Source organism: Macaca fascicularis, chromosome 12, assembly GCF_037993035.2.
Source record: "Macaca fascicularis isolate 582-1 chromosome 12, T2T-MFA8v1.1".
In the NCBI taxonomy this organism is placed as follows: Eukaryota; Metazoa; Chordata; class Mammalia; order Primates; family Cercopithecidae; genus Macaca; species Macaca fascicularis.
The window spans coordinates 128,862,969-128,879,982 of NC_088386.1; the positions used below are offsets into that span (position 1 = coordinate 128,862,969).

Sequence of the window (17,014 nt, forward strand, 5' to 3'; positions counted from 1 at the left end):
GAATGACTCAAAAGGCTATTCAGAAATCATTTGGCTGCCACTCCTTCAACACTTTGCCCAGAAATCCGCTCAGCTAAACATCCAATTTCTACCTTCCACAAAGCACAATTCAGCCTGGTTCTTTGCCACTTTATAACAAGGATGGCCTTTTCTCCAGTGTCCAATGACATGCTCCTCATTGTTTTCCGAGGCTTCATTAGAATGGTAACTGGTATGGTAAACTCCATACTTCTACCAACCAACATTCTGTTCACGATGAATTAGTATTGGCTAAGAAGATACAAATGTTCTTGACAGCTCACCTCTATTCTTTATGGGTTCTCTCCTGAATCACCTTTCTTTTTTCTTTTCTTTTTTTCTTTTTGGAGACAGAGTCTCGCTCTATTGCCCAGGTTGGAGTGCAGTGGCACGATCTTGGTTCACTGCAACCTCCACCTCCTGGGTTCAAGTGATTCTCCTGCCGCAGCCTCCCGAGTAGCTGGGATTGGAGGTGCGCACCATCATGCCTGGCTAAACTTTTTGTATTTTTAGTAGAAACAGGGTTTCACCATGTTGGCCAGGCTGGTCTCGAACTCCCGACCTCGTGATCCACCTGCCTTGGCCTCCCAAAGTGCTGGGATTACAGGCATGAGTCATCAGGCCTGGCCCAGAATCACCTTTCAAATTCCATCCATGGCAATCTAGGCTTTTTTCCTAGCACGTGCCTCAAAACTCTTCTAGCCTCTACCCATTACCACTACCACATTTTAAGCAGCACCTTCACTTCTTAGTATCAATTTATGTCTTAGTTCAGGCAAAGTGCTGTAGTCTGGGGGCCTATAAAGAACATAAATTTATTTCTCCCAGTCTGGAGGCCGGAAGTCTGAGATCATGGTGCCAGCATGGGCTGGTTCTGTGAAGGGCTCACTTCCTGGCTGCGGACAGCTGACTTCTTGTATCCTCATGTGTTAGAAAGAGGGCTTGGGAGCTCTCTGAGGTCTCTTTTAAAGGGCAGTAAGGGCCGAGTACGGTGGCTCACACCTGTAATCCCAGCACTTTGGAAGACTGAGGTGGGTGGATCACCTGAGGTCAGGAGTTCGAGACCAGCCTGGCCAACAAGGTGAAACCTTGTCTCTACTAAAAATGCAAAAAAAAAAAAAAAAAAAAAATTAGCTGAGCATGGTGGCAGGTGCCTGTAATCCCGCTACTCAGGGGGCTGAGGCAAGAGAATCGCTTGAACCCAGGAGGCGGATGTTGCAGTAAGGTGAAGTCGTGCCATTGCACTCCAGCCTGGGGAACAAGAGTGAAACTCCATCTCATAAATAAGTAAGTAAGTAAATAAATAAATAAATGGCACTAAACCCATTCATGAGGACTCTGCCTTCTAAACCCAACTTCTCAAAGTCCCTACCTTCCAATATCATCACCTCATGGGGTAGGATTTCAACAAAGGAATTTTGCAGGAGAGATAAATATTCAGTCCACAGTAGCCCCTAAACAACTAAAACTCAGTATACCTGACAGTGCACCCACCGTCTCCCCCAGTTCCCCTCCCCTGTGGCAAACCAGGAGCCACGTAGAACTTGGGCGGTGGCCTCCGCTTCTGTACTTCCTGTCACCCGGTGTGCCAATGGCTCACCAAGCTCCCTGGATCCCACAAGTGGTCTCTTTCCCTGGTATCTGGACTATTGCAAATCCCTCTTCTCCCCAGGCCATCCTTCTCTGTGTCCCTTTCGGGCAATATGGGTCTGATTTTGTCCCTCCCTTGTTCAAACATCTTGGTTGGAATTCCATGCCACCAAGGGTGACGCCCGGCCCCTTGTGCTCTGACAGGTCCCTCATCGGCTGTCCCATGCCTTTGTGATCTTGGTGGGGATTACTGGCCTCCCTAGCTCTCTGAGGCTTTGGCCTCTCCACACTTTTCCAGGTTCTGGCTTTTCCAAGTGCTGTTCCCTCCCCTAGGATTGTGCTCTCCTATTGACACCCTCACCCTTCCAGGTCTAGGCACATTGGGTGTCCCCACCAGGCCCCTTCTGCTCTCTGACCTGCAGTTGCTGCCTGGCACTGGGACGTTCTGTCACAAGGGCATCCTTCCAGGAAGCCATGGGCTCCTCAGGATGGGCACCCTGCTGCCTCACTCATCTTTCATCAGGGGCCAGAGAAAAACACTTTATGAGGCCAGGCACAGTGGCTCATGCCTGTAATCCCAGCACTTTGGGAGGCCGAGGCAGGCGGATCACAAGGTCAGGAGATTGAGACCATTCTGGCCAACACGGTGAAACCCTGTCTCTAGTAAAAATACAAAAATTAGCTGGGCGTGGTGGCACGCACCTGTAGTCACAGCTACTTGGGGGGCTGAGGCAAGAGAATCGCTTGAATCCAGGAGGCAGGGGTTGCAGTGAGCCGAGATTGCACCACTGCACTCCAGCTTGGGTGACAAAGTGAGGCTCCATCTCAAAAAAAAAAAAAAAGAAAAGAAAAAGAAAAGGAAAGAAAAAGAAAAACACTCTATGGGCAAACATAGGACCGCCTGGTTTGTGTGGCTTCACCGTCCCTGAATTTGGTGTAGCACTAAATGGGAGCTATTCCTTTTATGCTCTGGTGCACCAAAGAGGAAGGTTCTTTTTTTTTTTTTTAAAAAAAGAAAATATTAAAGTGAAATTACGTATATTAAGATGAGCATAAAGTCTTCCAGTAAAAAATAAGCTAAAAATATCTATGTAATTATAAAATCAGTTTAGAAAGTCACTGAGTTCTAAGGCATGTAACCTTCAGCTAAATTCCACATGTTCCATTTTCCATTGCGTTTAGTGCTTATTAGGCAGGCTGTTATTAAAATCTCCTTTTAACTGACATTTTGTTCTGAATCATTCACAAAATAAAGTACTGATAAATATTTCAAATATTTATACCTGACTGGCACGTAGTAGGTGCTATATAAATATCTGAGAATGGGCCGGATGCAGTGGCTCACACCTGTGATCCCAGCACCTGGGGAAGCCAAGGTGGGTGGGTCGCTTGAGCCCAGGAGTTCAAGACTAGCCTGGGCAACATGGCGAAACCTCGTCTCTAAAAAAGAAAAAACGACAAAATTAGCCAAGCATGGTAGCGTGCGCCTATAGTTCCAGCTACTCAAGAGGCTAAGGAGAGAGGATCACTTGAGCCCAGGAGGCGAAGTTTGAAGTATGCCAAGATCGCACTACTGCACTGCAGCCTGGGCAACAGGGTGAGACTCTGTTTCAAAAAGAAAAAAAATAATTGGTGAATGAAGTAATGTTATATTTTTTAAAATAAGTATTTAGTTATTTTAGGTGTTTTATCTAAAGATTTTTTTTTCCTTTGGGTTATAAAAGTTAAATATTGGAAGCAAAGTGCTTTCTTATTTACATAGTAACTTCAGCCTTCGGGAGTTCTTGGTTATTGTTATACAGTTTTTCTTGATTCTGAGGGAGAATCTCTGGAATTGGAAGGAAGTGGATGGAAGCTGAGATTATCTGGTTCAATACTTTTATTTTACCAAAGGAACAAGACCAAAGAGTTAAATTAGAAACTCAAGACCTGCCAGGCTTGGTGGCTCATGCCTGTAATCCCAGCATTTTGGGAGGCTGAGGCGGGCAGATCACTTGAGGTCAGGAGTTCAAGATCAGTCTGGCCAACATGGTGAAACCCTGTCTCTACTAAAAATACAAAAATTAGGCAGGTGTGGTGGCACATGCTTGTAATTCCAGCTACTCGGGAGGCTGAGGCAGGAGAATTGCTCGAGCCCAGGAGGTGGAGGTTACAGTGAGCCAAGATCGCACCACCACACTCCAGCCTGGTTGACAGAGTGAGACTCCCTTTCAAAAAAAAAAAAAGAAACTGAAGACCACATAGCTGGCTAATGGCAGATCTGGAAATATAGGATAGTGAGTCAACACTATATTGTATAAAATAAGGAACTGCACATTGCTATTCACTTATTCTATTTTCAGGGTCACATGGTATGTCACCAGACTATCGAATGTTTAAAAACATTTGTATTGTTATATTTAGTAGGAAAATGCATTGAATTTTCTTTTTTCTTTTTGGTAGTGAGAAGACATTTCTCAAATATATATAGGAAATGTGGTAGCTTTTAATTAACTGTGTCTTTTAAATCCATAAACACAGTAGTTTATTTTTATCACTCTCAGAACACATTTTCTACTTGCTTTGAAAATCAACAAATTTAATTCACAGAGGCAGAACCAGCAGTCGACCCACAGAAGGCTACAGTATCAAGAGTTAAATGGACCCCCAAATCTAGGGGGAAGGTGAGGAAAAGGATAGGATAGATGCCCAGGAAGGGACCGCCTCTGTCGCTGCGGCACTGAGGTACCCAGAAACCCACACTCTGTGGATGAAAAGATTTCGCCACAAGGAGACTTTCCAAAATAAACTGTTCTGTTGGGTGGCTGGAAGTACTTTACCGGTGAGGTGGAGGTGGAGATTTTCCCTTACTTTTCATCAAGAAGATAATTTATCAATGTGGGATCGTATCATGTTATGGAAATAAGTTAAAAACAAAATCAGTCTATCCCTGTGCGATAAAGAATTAACTTTACCCAAAGAGAGGTATGGCTTTTGCCCTGGGCTCTTGGGAGGTGCTCTCTAAGCTGTTGGAATGTGGTGTCTGAAAAGAGGGTCTTTCCTTACCCAGGAGTCTTGGGCCACACTGGATAGGGTGGGGTCTCTGGGTCATGTGATATCAGCTTTGCCTCCAGAACGGCTGGAGACTGAGGTCAGCCACCTGGGCAGCCAACCAGATCTTTGTGACCAAGCCCCAGTAAGAACTCTGGACACCAATGCGCAGGTGGGTGTCTCTGGGTGATGATGTGCCATGCATGTTGTCACACATCACTGAGGGGAAGGTTAGCGCTGTCTGTGACTCCCCAGGGAGAAGACCACTAGAAGCTTTGTGAGTAGAACTTTTCTGGATTCTCCCCATGCATCTCTTCCCTTGGCTGATTTAACTCTGTATCCTTTCACCGCAATAAACTGTAATGGTGAGTATAACAGCTTTCAGTAAGTTCTGTGAGTCCTTCTAGCAATTTATTGAAACTGAGGGTGAATTTGGGCACCCCCAAACTCTGCCATTCATGTCAAAAGTGAGAGTGGTCTTGTAGACTGTCCTCTAACTTTGCAGGTCTCTAATCTGATTTATTTAATTAATTAATTAATTTATTTTTGAGACAGAGTTTCACTCTTGTAGCCCAGGCTGGAATGCAATGGTGCAATCTCAGCTCACGGCCACCTCTGCCTCCCGGGTTCAAGCAATTCTCCTGCCTCAGCCTCCTGAGTAGCTGGGATTACAGGTGCGCACCACCATGCCTGGCTAACTTTTATATTTTTAGTAGAGATGGGGTTTCACCAATTGGTCAGGCTGGTCTTGAACTCCTGACCTCAAGTGATCCACCTGCCTCGGCCTCCCAAAGTGCTGGGATTACAGGTGTGAGCCACTGCACTCAGCCTGTAATCTGATTTAGAACACAGTGGCCACTTTCCTCTAATAGCCTTCCTTTCCTCTGGTCTCTTTGTCCCTCCCTCCATCTGTCCTAAGTGCAGCTGCTCTGTTAATTTTCCTCACACATGTCTGACCCCACACATCTGTTATCTTCAGTACCTTGTAGGTAATTCATTGCTCAACAGAGTTAATGGACGATCCAGGCTGGGACTGCCCAGATGAAAGCTGAGTCACTCCTGACAGCTCCCAGGCCCTGCCCTGTCCTCTGTTAGTACTGCTGCATTCTCACCTGCCTGCACGGTTTCTCCTCCCAGTGAACCTGAGCTTTTTGGGGGCAACTATGAAGAGGCCGTTGATCTCTGCTTCCTCAGCACCAGCACTTCTAGGAGGCATTGGGAAGGGGCTGACTCATGAAGGGGAAGCTGAGTCAATACGGGGAAGCCAGTGGACTCGGTGGTGCCATGCCCTTGGTGTGAGTCTTTCTTCTCTGCAGTTACTGACTGAAGCATCAGCATTTGCTTGGTATCCCATCTTGTATGTCTTGGGTCAGTGATGATTCTTCAACCGATCTCTTTAGGAACTAGCAGGTAATGGCTTCTGAGATTCGTGCCTAAAGCTTGGAGGAGGTAGCTAGTTATGATCTGTCTTTGTGAGTCCAAAAAAACCATCAAAACTGGATTCAGTGTTTTAGTGAAGTGAGGAATGTTTTTTGTTCTTTTGGGATGTGTTGCTCTGGTGGACGGTCATGCTTTTGGTTAACTAGGGAAAAGGCCAGAGAGATCAGGAGACACCTACAAACCCTCGTCTGCTTTAAGGAGAGATGGTAGCACTGGACGAGTTTCGATGATCATGGGAAGCAGATCCATCATCTCAGGGCTTAATTGCTGAAGACTGGAGATTGCTATGCTGAATACAGTTTCTGAATCAAAAATAGATGATGGCCAAGAATTTTGCTCTGTTTCTGGGCATTAGAGGCAGCCTGGAGGATGTTGCTTGGCTAGTGAAACATTGGAATTTCCTAAGCATTTTGATGGTTCGTGTGTCCTTAAAAGGCTTGGACAAATTGCAGCCATATCACCAATTATGAGATGCAGACTATAGAAATAGCCTTCATGGAAACGAATTACCTAAAACAGGCTGCCCCAGATAACTCGTGGATAAGAGGCTGGGATGCTTATGTGTTTATCTGAAACTGTGGAAAACGAGGGACGTCCTGAGATATTGGTTTCTCTGGAATATTCCTAACCAAGGATCCTGGGATACATAGGGTCTGGGGGTTTGGCTGTGGGCTTTCGACCAATAGAAGCATCCTGAAGCAAGGAGCACCTAAGGGGTAAATACTATAGGCCAGGTGTGGTGGCTCATGCCTGTAATCCCAGCACCTTGGGAGGCCAAGATGAAGGATCACTTGGAAGGATCCTTGAGCCCACGAGTTTGAGACCAACCCGGGCAACATAGTGAGACCCTGTCTTAAAAAAAAAAAAAAGGAAATAAATAGTGTAATTTCTTGGATATGCTGAGGGTGAAATTTGAAGTGAATGAGATCAGGAGTTGCCTAGGTACACATAATTTGGATGTCTGGTTGTAGCACAGGGCTCTTATATTCTTAATTACAACTCAAACTAGGCCAGGTATGGTGGCTCACGCCTGTAATCCCAGCACTTTGGGAGGCCGAGGCAGGTGGATCATGAGGTCAGTTCGAGACCAGCCTGGCCAACATGGTGAAACTCCGGCTCTACTAAAAATACAAAAATTAGCTGGGTGTGGTGGCAGGCACCTGTAATCTCAGCTACTTGGGAGGCCGAGGCAGGAGAATCCCTTGAGCCCGGGAGGCAGAGGTTGCAGTGAGCTGAGATTGTGCCACTGTACTCCAGCCTGGGTGACAGAGCAAGACTCAGTCTCAAAGGAAAAAAAAAAGAAAAGAAAAGAACTCAAACTGTAAAGGAATGAATAGTCCCACTTCCACTTCCTTGCACTCAGAGTTATTCATCTTAAATCACCTCATAAACTATATAGTTATACATAATGTAGTGAGATCAATTTGTAAGTTAACTAAACAAATAGAAAGTGATATTATTATTATTATTTAAGTAGCCTACATTTAGTGCTAAAATGCATTCACTATGGTAACAGAGAATGCATTGCCTTAACCATTAACCAAATGGAGCGAAACTTTATGAAACAAGAAAGAAAAATATTCACTCATAAACAAAGTAGACTTAAAGAAGTAGCATGTATTTAATAATTAGAAATTGTTCCTTGAAAATTACAAATGACTGGATTTTGGAAAAGTATCTTCCATAATGAAAAGCTAGTAGGTAATATGAAAACTTTACATTTCCTATTGAAACAGAAACAACTACCTTGCCCTTAACGTCCTGTAGAATGTTCTTTGTTGAGTTACCAGGACTAATTGTTCAAGAATTTGGTGTCTCGGCTGGGCACGGTGGCTCATGCCTGTAATCTCACCACTTTGTGAGAACGAGGCAGGCAGATCACCTGAGGTCAGGAGTTCAAGACCAGCCTGGGCAACATGGTGAAATCCCGTTTCTATTAAAAATACATAATTAGCTGGGTGTGGTGGTGGGTGCCTGTACTCCCAGTTACTCAGGAGGCTGAGGTAGGATAATCACTTGAACCCGGGAGGCGGAGGTTGCAGTGGGCCGAGATCATGCCACTGTAATCCAGCCTGAGCAACAGAGTGAGACTCCATCTCAAAAAAAAAAAAAAAAAAAAAAAAAACAAAAAAAAACAAAGAATTGAGGTCTCATTAGAAGACGAGTGTTTCGGGTAGGGATGGGTCCCTCTAGGAGAGATGTTTGAGATACAGGTGTGACGTGCCACTGAAATGCTTGTTTCTGGGTTCTTGACTTTGTAATGTTGACAGAATTCCTTTCTTCCCAAGAATTCATAGCTTTTCACTATGATTAATATTTCTCTTTCAGAGTATCTCATAAGGAAACTGGTGATGGCACCGTACAAATTAGCACACAATAAATGAATATCACCATAAAGAAAAACACTGTATTTCAAAAGCATATCAGAAACACAGCAATCAAAGAGTTTTGAAAATGAACAGCCAGTGGTTGCCAAGGTGTGGAGGTCGCCAAGGCATGGAGGTCACCACAGTGTGGAAGTTGTCATTTGCCCCTGGGGGCAGGAGTGTGAATGGATACAACCTTTCAGAGGGCAGTCTGACAACGCATATCATAAATCTGCAAATGCTCATACTCTTTGGCAAAGAGATTCTACTTCTAGGAATATATCCTAGTGAACTATTGAGAGTCTGTGCAAAAAAAAATGAGCAGCAAGGAGTTTTTCACAGTGTTATTTATAACAGGGAAATATTTAATGTCCAATAATAGATTGACTATTTAAATGATCACATATTTCTCAAATGGAATACTACAGCATTAAACATTATTTTAGAAGAACATTTAATAATCTGGAAAGACATCCATAGTATTTTAAATAAAAAAGCAGATTGCAAAACTGGAATGGTAGTGTGCTCTTACTTTGTTTATAAATAGACTTTTATATGTGGAATTTTAAGCATGCACATATACTTTTTAAAGGACTAGAAGATTGATCACCAAAAATATTTCATAGTACTTGTTGCTGGTTGGTTGGATTCTAAGGGAATTCTCCTCCTTTTGTAACCACCCAAGGGGTTCACCTTGCTGGCTGCCTAGACAGAGTCGATTCATCAAGACAGGGGAATTGCAATAGAGAAAGTAATTCAGGGAGAGCTGGCTGTGCGGGAGACCGGAGTTTTATTGCTACTCAAATCAGTCTCCTGGAGCATTCAGGGAGCAGAGTTTTTAAGGATAATTTGGTGGGTGGGCGAAAGCCAATGAGCCAAGAGTGCTGATTGGTCAGAGATGAAATCATAGGAAGTCGGAGCTGTCTTCTTGCGCTCAGTCATTTCCTGGGTTGGGGGGGCCACAGGATCAGATGAGCCAGTTTATTGATCTGGGTGGGAGCAGCTGATCCATCAAGTGCAGGGTCTGCAAATATCTCAAGCACTGATCTTAGGAGCAGTTTAGGGAGGGTCAGAATCTTGTAACCTCCAGTTGCATGACTCCTGAAACATAATTTCTAATCTGTGGCTAATGTTAGTCCTACAAAGGCAGTCTAGTCCCCAGGCAAGAAGGAGGTCTGCTTTGGGAAAGGGCTATTACCATCTTTGTTTAAGCTATAAACTATAAAATAAGTTTCTCCCAAAGTTAGTTCAGCCTACGCCCAGGAATGAACAAGGACAGCTTGGAGGTTAGAAGCAAGATGGAGTCAGTTAAGTTAGCTCTCTTTCACTGTCTCAGTCATCATTTTGCAAAGGCGGTTTCACTTTTACTCATACGTGTTTTTTTTTACCATAAATGTGTCACTTATGTAATAAGAGGGGAGGAAGTTACTTTAAGAAACAACATCAATCCCTTAATGTGCATAAATTTAGAGCATGGGTTCAAAGCGTTCACATAGCCATAGGGAGCCTGGTCCACTTGAAAATGATGGGCTGCTATGTAGTCTCCAGATTTATTTGGGGGAAAAACACCGCAATTCACTACATAAATCTACCTCCGTAAGAGCTCTTCATATTGCAAAGAATCACGAATTCAAATTTTACAGTAAATTACTTCTTGGCATCGTCAAAATTAAAGCACTTACCTGATATTCTAATCTGCCTGGTTATAAAAATAGTCCGTTTTCCAGAAATTCCCCTTTTCCTTCCAGAAATCCACATATATAAGTCCTAACCAGAATGCTTCTTCCTTTTAAACAGAAGCCATAGTCCCATCAGATGAGTCATCAAAGAAATCACCACCTCCACTCAAAGGCAGGTTTCCCTAACACCACAAGCCCTTCCCTGCCCTCCTGCATGGCTACATCCCACCTTTACTGGCTCAATGCCACCTCCTCCAGGAAGTCCCCCATCCCATCCTGTGGCTGGCTGTGTTTGTTCACTCTTAGGTCTCCTGGAGCACTTCATCTGGGCTATCAGAAACCCTGGTCACTTTATTGGGAAGTTAACTCTGTCCTATTAGACTGGGCAAGGAGACAGGACCTGGCCTGAGTGAGCCTGCCCCACTTGTCGCTGTGAGGGGCAGAGCACCTAGTATGCTTTTGAGGCTTTCTACGTACTTGCTGAATCAGCAGATCTGGGGGAAGCTTGAAAGCACGTCGACATTCTTTAGGGATTGTCAGACTTCTCTCGATAAATAATCACAGGGACATCTTCCAGACCCTTTTCCTTTCACTTATTAATGTAAATCTTCTCTCCTTCCTACTCCCTTAAAGGATGGGTGTACCACCGGGTACGGTGGCTCACGCCTGTAATCCCAGCACTTTGGGAGGCCGAGGCAGGTGTATCACGAGGTCAGGAGTTCGAGACCAGCCTGGCTAACATGGCGAAACGCCGTCTCTACTGAAAACACAAAAATTAGCTGGGGGGTGGAGGCGCGCGCCTGTAATCCCAGCTACTTGGGAGACTGAGGTAGGAGAATCGCTTGAACCTAGGAGGTGGAGGTTGCAGTGAGCCACGATCGCACCACTGCACTCCAGCCTGGTGACAGGGTGAGACTCCATTTCAAGAAGAAAAAAAAAAAAAAAGGAAAAGTGATGAGTGTGCCTTGAGCTCAAGTAGTACCATTATTTTCCAGGGGGGATATCAGTTTACCCGCAGAGAAGTGAAATTTCTTTTTTTCTTTTTTTTCACTTACTATTCATCTCTCCCCCGAACTGACCAGTTGCAGCTGCTTTTTCTAATTTTTTTTTTTTTTTTTTTTTTTTTTTTTTGAGACGGAGTCTCGCTCTGTCGCCCAGGCTGGAGTGCAGTGGCGCGATCTCGGCTCACTGCAAGCTCCGCCTCCCGGGTTCACGCCATTCTCCTGCCTCAGCCTCCCGAGTAGCGGGGACTACAGGCGCCCACAACCGCGCCCGGCTAATTTTTTGTATTTTTTTTTTTAGTAGAGACGGGATTTCACCGTGGTCTCGATTTCCTGACCTTGTGATCCGCCCGCCTCGGCCTCCCAAAGTGCTGGGATTACAGGCGTGAGCCACCGCGCCCGGCCTGCTTTTTCTAATTTTAAAGCCATGTCTCATTTTTTCCATGCAGTGAAGATTGCATGTTAAATTGCTACTGTTTCTAAAATGTTGCTGAGCCCTTGGAGTAGCTTTTATTTGTCACAGAGTCAGCGAGCTGTTTAGGCCTGCTTCTCTGTTTAGCTTTGGCTAAAAAGATAGATGGCTCTTAATAGGTCTCTCCATCCTTTCTTTTTTTGTGGGGGTCTCAGAGGAAAGTCTTGCCAGAAATACAAGTTTCTATTTGAAATTAGCATTTGTTCTTAAAAAAAAAAAGAGTCTGTAACCTGTCACCAGCTGAGTTTTCTGTTAAGAAGTGATAGATTCTTACCAGGAGAAAAGGGAGCCTTCTCCACAGGCATGAGTCAGAGCAATGACAGAAGAGAACAACAAAAGGAAACTTCTTCTCGTTGAAAACTCCTGAGAATATATCCTGTCCCTTCCTTAAAGCCAGGGCCTCAGTTTCTGTACTTCCTGTGCTGTCTCTACTGATTGTATAGTTGCTTGAAAGGTGGAATGCTCTACATTTTCAAGGTTGAAATCTCTTGTGATTACCAAACTAAAACTCAGAGGAAACGGACACTGAAATACATTCCTGATTGGAGAACAAAACTATCCAACCTCATAGGGAAGGGAATTTGACACTAATAGAACTACGAGTGTAGGCCGGCGTGGTGGCTCACGGCTGTAATCCCAGTACTTCGGGAGGCCGAGGTGGGCGGATCACCTGAGGTCAGGAGTTCGAGACCAGCCTGGCCAACATCATGAAACCCCATTTCTACTAAAAGTACAAAAATTAGCCAGGTGTGGTAGTCGCACGCCTGTAATCCCACCTATTCGGGAGGCTGAAGCAGGAGAATTGCTTGAACCCAGGAGGCAGAGGCTGCAATGGGCTGAGACTACACCACTGCCCCCCAGCCTGGGTGACAGAACAAAACTCCGTCTGGGAAAAAAATAAAAAAAAGAAAAGAAGAAAAAAAGAACTACAAGTGCATTTACCCTTCCACCCAGTGACGCCACGTCTAATAATTGCCCTGCAGACACACACTCTGAAATAAGAAAAAGATACAGACAGAGTTATTCATTGTGGCATTATTTTTGAAAGTAACATATTAGAAACAACCTAAATACCCGTCCTAAGGAGACTGGTTGAATAAACCATGGTATAGTCACCCAAGGGAGTGCTATGGCGTTGCAGACATAAGAATGAAGAAGGTGTGTTGGGACTGAAAGGAAGTGATTTCCCACCGTCGGTGAGAGAAGCCAAGGATACAGTATCTGTGTTGTGTGCTACTTTTGTGAGCTAATGATGGAAAGGGAAGTGAAACAATTATATACACACTTCTTTTTTTTCCAAAAAGAAATAAGGAAAGAAAAAAAGAGAAATTAATAAAAATGGTTACTTCCAGAGTTGGGGCTAGGGGTAAGACTTTTCTGAGTATATACATATATATATATCTCTCTTTTTGGAGATGGAGTCCTGCTCTGTCACCCAGGCTGGAGTGCTGTGGCATAATCTCGGCTCACTGCAACCACCACCTCTCTGGTTCAAAGTGATTCTCCTGCTTCAGCCTCCCAAGTAACTGGGATTACAGGTGCCTACTACCACACCCGCCTAATTTTTTATTTTTAGTAGAGACAGCATTTCACCATGTTGGCCAGGCTGGTCCCGAACTCCTGACCTCAGGTGATCTATCCATCTTGGCCTCTTAAATTGCTGGGATTACAGGCATGAGCCACCACGCCCGGCCTATAGTTTTGACTTATAAGCCACGCACATGTTTTATATGCTTCAAATAAAAGAAATCTAAAAGTATGAAAAAAACTCTAGAATTGAAAATAAACCAAAACAAATGAACCCAAGTGATTATGTCATTGATAACATAACCCCACAGGAAAAAAATACTTAGTTCCAGTAATTTTTCAACATAGTACTCTATTTTTCTACCCTGACTGAGGTCTATTCTAGGACTAAAAAAAAAAAGAGATAAATTTTACACTTTGTTTAGCTGGTGGTGTGGGTTGTGTTCCCTAAAAATATATGCTCAAGTCCTAACCCCAGTACCCATGCTTGTGACTTGATTTGGAAATAGGATCCTTGTTGAAGTGGATTAGAGTGGGTCGTAATCCAATGGCTGATGTCTTTATAAGAGGAGGGAAATTTGGATGCACAGACAGACACAGAGAAAGGAGAATGCTATGTGAAGACATTGGCAGAGCTTGGGGTGAGGCATCTGCCAGCCAAGGAGTGCCAAGGGTGCCAGCCGCCACCAGAAGCCAGAGAGGGGTGGGGAGCAGCTTCTCCCCACAGCTCTGAGAGGGAGTGTGGCCCTGATGATGTCTTACTTTGGCACTTCTCATCTCCAGAACTGCAAGAGGGCAAATTTGTGTTGTTTAAAAGCCACCCAGTTTGCAGTGCTTTGTTCCAGAAGCCCTGGCGACCAAGACAATAGATTTACTGCTGATTATGGCACAGGTGGAGTCATTCTGAAATTGTTCTGTGTGCATTTGTAGAATAGAACAATGTCTCACAACATACTGATTGTTGAGGACCTGGTTCTCACTGTTAGAAAAGCAACATGTGCGAAAAAGATACTTGCACACCCATGTTTATAGCAGCACAATTCACAATTGCAAAAAACTCAAATGCCCATCAATCAACTAGTGGATAAACTGTGAAAAAAATATATATATATATGCAATATATATATGCTATATATATATGCAATGTATATGCTATATATGCAATATATACACTATATATGCTATATATGTTATATATGCAATATATATGCTATATATATGCAATATATATACACAATGGAATACTACCCAGCCACAAAAAGGAATGAATTAATGGCATTTGCAGCAACCTAGATAAGACTGGAGACTATTATTCTAAGTGAAGTAACTCAGGAATGGAAAACCATATGTTCTCACTCATAAATGGGAGCTAAGCTATGAGGATGCAAAGACATAAGAATGACACAGTGGGCTTTGGGGACTTGGGGGGAAGGTTGGGAAGGGGGTGAGGGATAAAAGACTACAAATTGGGTGCAGTGTATACTGCTCGGGTGATAGGTGTACCAAAATCTCACAAATCACCACTAAAGAACTTACTCATGTAACCAAACACTACCTGTTTCCCAATAACCTACAAAAATAAAAAAATTTCAAAAAAAGAAAAGTGAGATACAGAATCAGGGAGTAACCATCACTGTGTATAGGATTGGAATTAGGATATGCATGTGAATTCACACACACACATATATGGGTACAATTTCCTAGCTCTGATTGCTGAATAGTCCTAGAAGCAGTGACCTACCAGTAGTAATGAACACATCTAGTGCCCAGATCTTGGTTTCTAAACACCATTCTCCACTAAATGGAGCTAGGGCTCCTTGGAAAAATGGCTGATTGCATGTCCGAGATACAGAAAGCATATGAAAGCATGCTGTGTCTGAAAGCAAGGAAGTGTTCAAAGACAGCTAGGGAGATATCAAGGGACACTGTGGCCAGCTGGGAGGGGCTCCTATGTGACAGTTTGAGCCTCAGAAGGAATATGACAATCATGGATTAAAACACATTGAATTAAAAATATAATGACCGTGAGTCCACAGTCATACTCAAAAACAAAAGAAAACAAAGCACAAAACAAAGGAAGGGTCTTCTTCACAGAAGAAAATCAATTAATGTAAGTATGAGGAGTGCTAGAACATTCTCATTTTGCAACAATGTAATAGTTGATTCAGGAAAGATTGATAATGGATGTTAAAAGCCATTGGTTGAAAGGCTAATAGGAAAGAGTGCATTTGTGCGGTCTCAAACCATCACTCTACAGATAACTGATTAGTCACAAAAGGAAAAATTGTACGTTTACTCTGGAGCAATCTGGCAACTTCCAAATTAACCAAATGATCAAACATAGCATCAGAAATAATGGGCCAAGCTGACATGTGTGCCTTTAGATGGGATGCAGCTTGAAGTACACATCACCTGGATGCGTTCTTGCTGAAAATGTTTAACCTGAATCCAATCAAGTGCGTAGACGCAACTCCCAGTTGAAAGGAGACATAGGGCGTGATATGGGTTGGCTCTGTGTCCTCACCCAAATCTCATCTCTAATTGTATTCCCCACATGTTGAGGGAAGGACCTGCAATCTCCGCCTGTTGAGGGAGGAAGTGATCAGATTATGGGGGCGATTTCCCCCTTGCTGTTCTTATGATAATGAGTGAATTCTCACGAGATCTGAGGATTTTATAAATGGCAGTTTTTCCTGCACTCTCACACACTCTCCCTCACCCGCTGCCATGTAAGACATGTCTGCTTCACCTTCTGCCATAATTGTAAGTTTCCTGAGGCCTCCTCAGCCACGTAAAACTGTGGGTCAACTAAACCTCTTTCCTTTATAGATTACCCAGTGTCAAGTAGTATCTTTATAGCAGTGTGAGAACAGACTAACACAGGGAATAAAGGAACAAGTTAACACAGGGAATAAAGGAACAAGTTAATAAAGGAACAAGAAGCAGACAAATTCACAATGGGGCCATTCTACAAGGTGATAGGCCTGTATTTTTAAAGAGTCAGTCATGGAAAAAGAAAGATGAAGAGGCCATTATCGATTACAGGAATCTAAAGACAGCATACCAACAAACGCAGTGATTGAAACTTGACTACATCTTTTAAAAAAGGTATTGACACATACATATAGGGTACATGTGATATTTTGTTACCTATGTAGAATGTGTAATGATAAAGTCAGGGCATTTAGAGTTTGATTCAATCTTTTTAATATGGCCCAAGTGGCATGACCAAATTTTGATTCACAAATACCAGCTATGAAAGACATTTTGAGGACAATTGGGGGCCATGGGGTCATTTGAATATAGCCTAGAGATACATTTGTGTATGTGTGTGTATCTATCCGTGTACGTGTGTGTGTGTGTGTGTGTGTATATATATATATAATTAGTATTTTTTTTGAGACAGAGTCTCACTCTGTCACCCAGGCTGGAGTATATTGCACAATGTTGGCTCACTGCAACCTCCGCCTTCTGGGTTCAAGTGATTCTCCTGCCTCAGACAATCCCAGAGTAACTGGGATTATAGGTGTCAGCCACCACGCTCGACCAGCCTGGATATTAAATATAGAACAATTGTTAACTTTCTTAGGTGTGATAATGGCACTGTGGTTATATAGAAGGATGTCCTTATTCTGAAAAGCTGTATGCTGGGTATTTAGGGGTGAAGAATAATGATGTCTGCAATTTAGTTTCACACAGTTTAGGGGAAATAAAGGAAGGAGAAAGAGAAAAGAGAATGCCAACATGCGAGGAGCTAATAAATTTTTGACTCTAGATTGAGGCCATATGGGAGCTTATTGTGCTATCTTTTGATTTTTCTGTATGTTTAAAATTTTTTCTTTTAAAAAAGTTGGAGGTAAGGGAAAACAAGTATTTAAAGAAGCAGCACTT

General features: G+C 43.4%; 1 protein-coding gene and 1 long non-coding RNA gene across 3 annotated transcripts in view; one reads left to right on the forward strand and one right to left on the reverse strand.

The window, feature by feature from the left end:
• Positions 1–17,014, reverse strand: part of NGEF (neuronal guanine nucleotide exchange factor) — a 136,585-nt gene that overhangs the window by 54,777 nt on the left and 64,794 nt on the right. The window lies entirely within an intron of this gene.
• LOC107126972 (uncharacterized) lies at positions 4,871–8,953 on the forward strand. The gene is made up of 2 exons (XR_012421569.1): positions 4,871–5,003; positions 8,407–8,953. It is a non-coding gene; the product is annotated as an uncharacterized lncRNA (long non-coding RNA).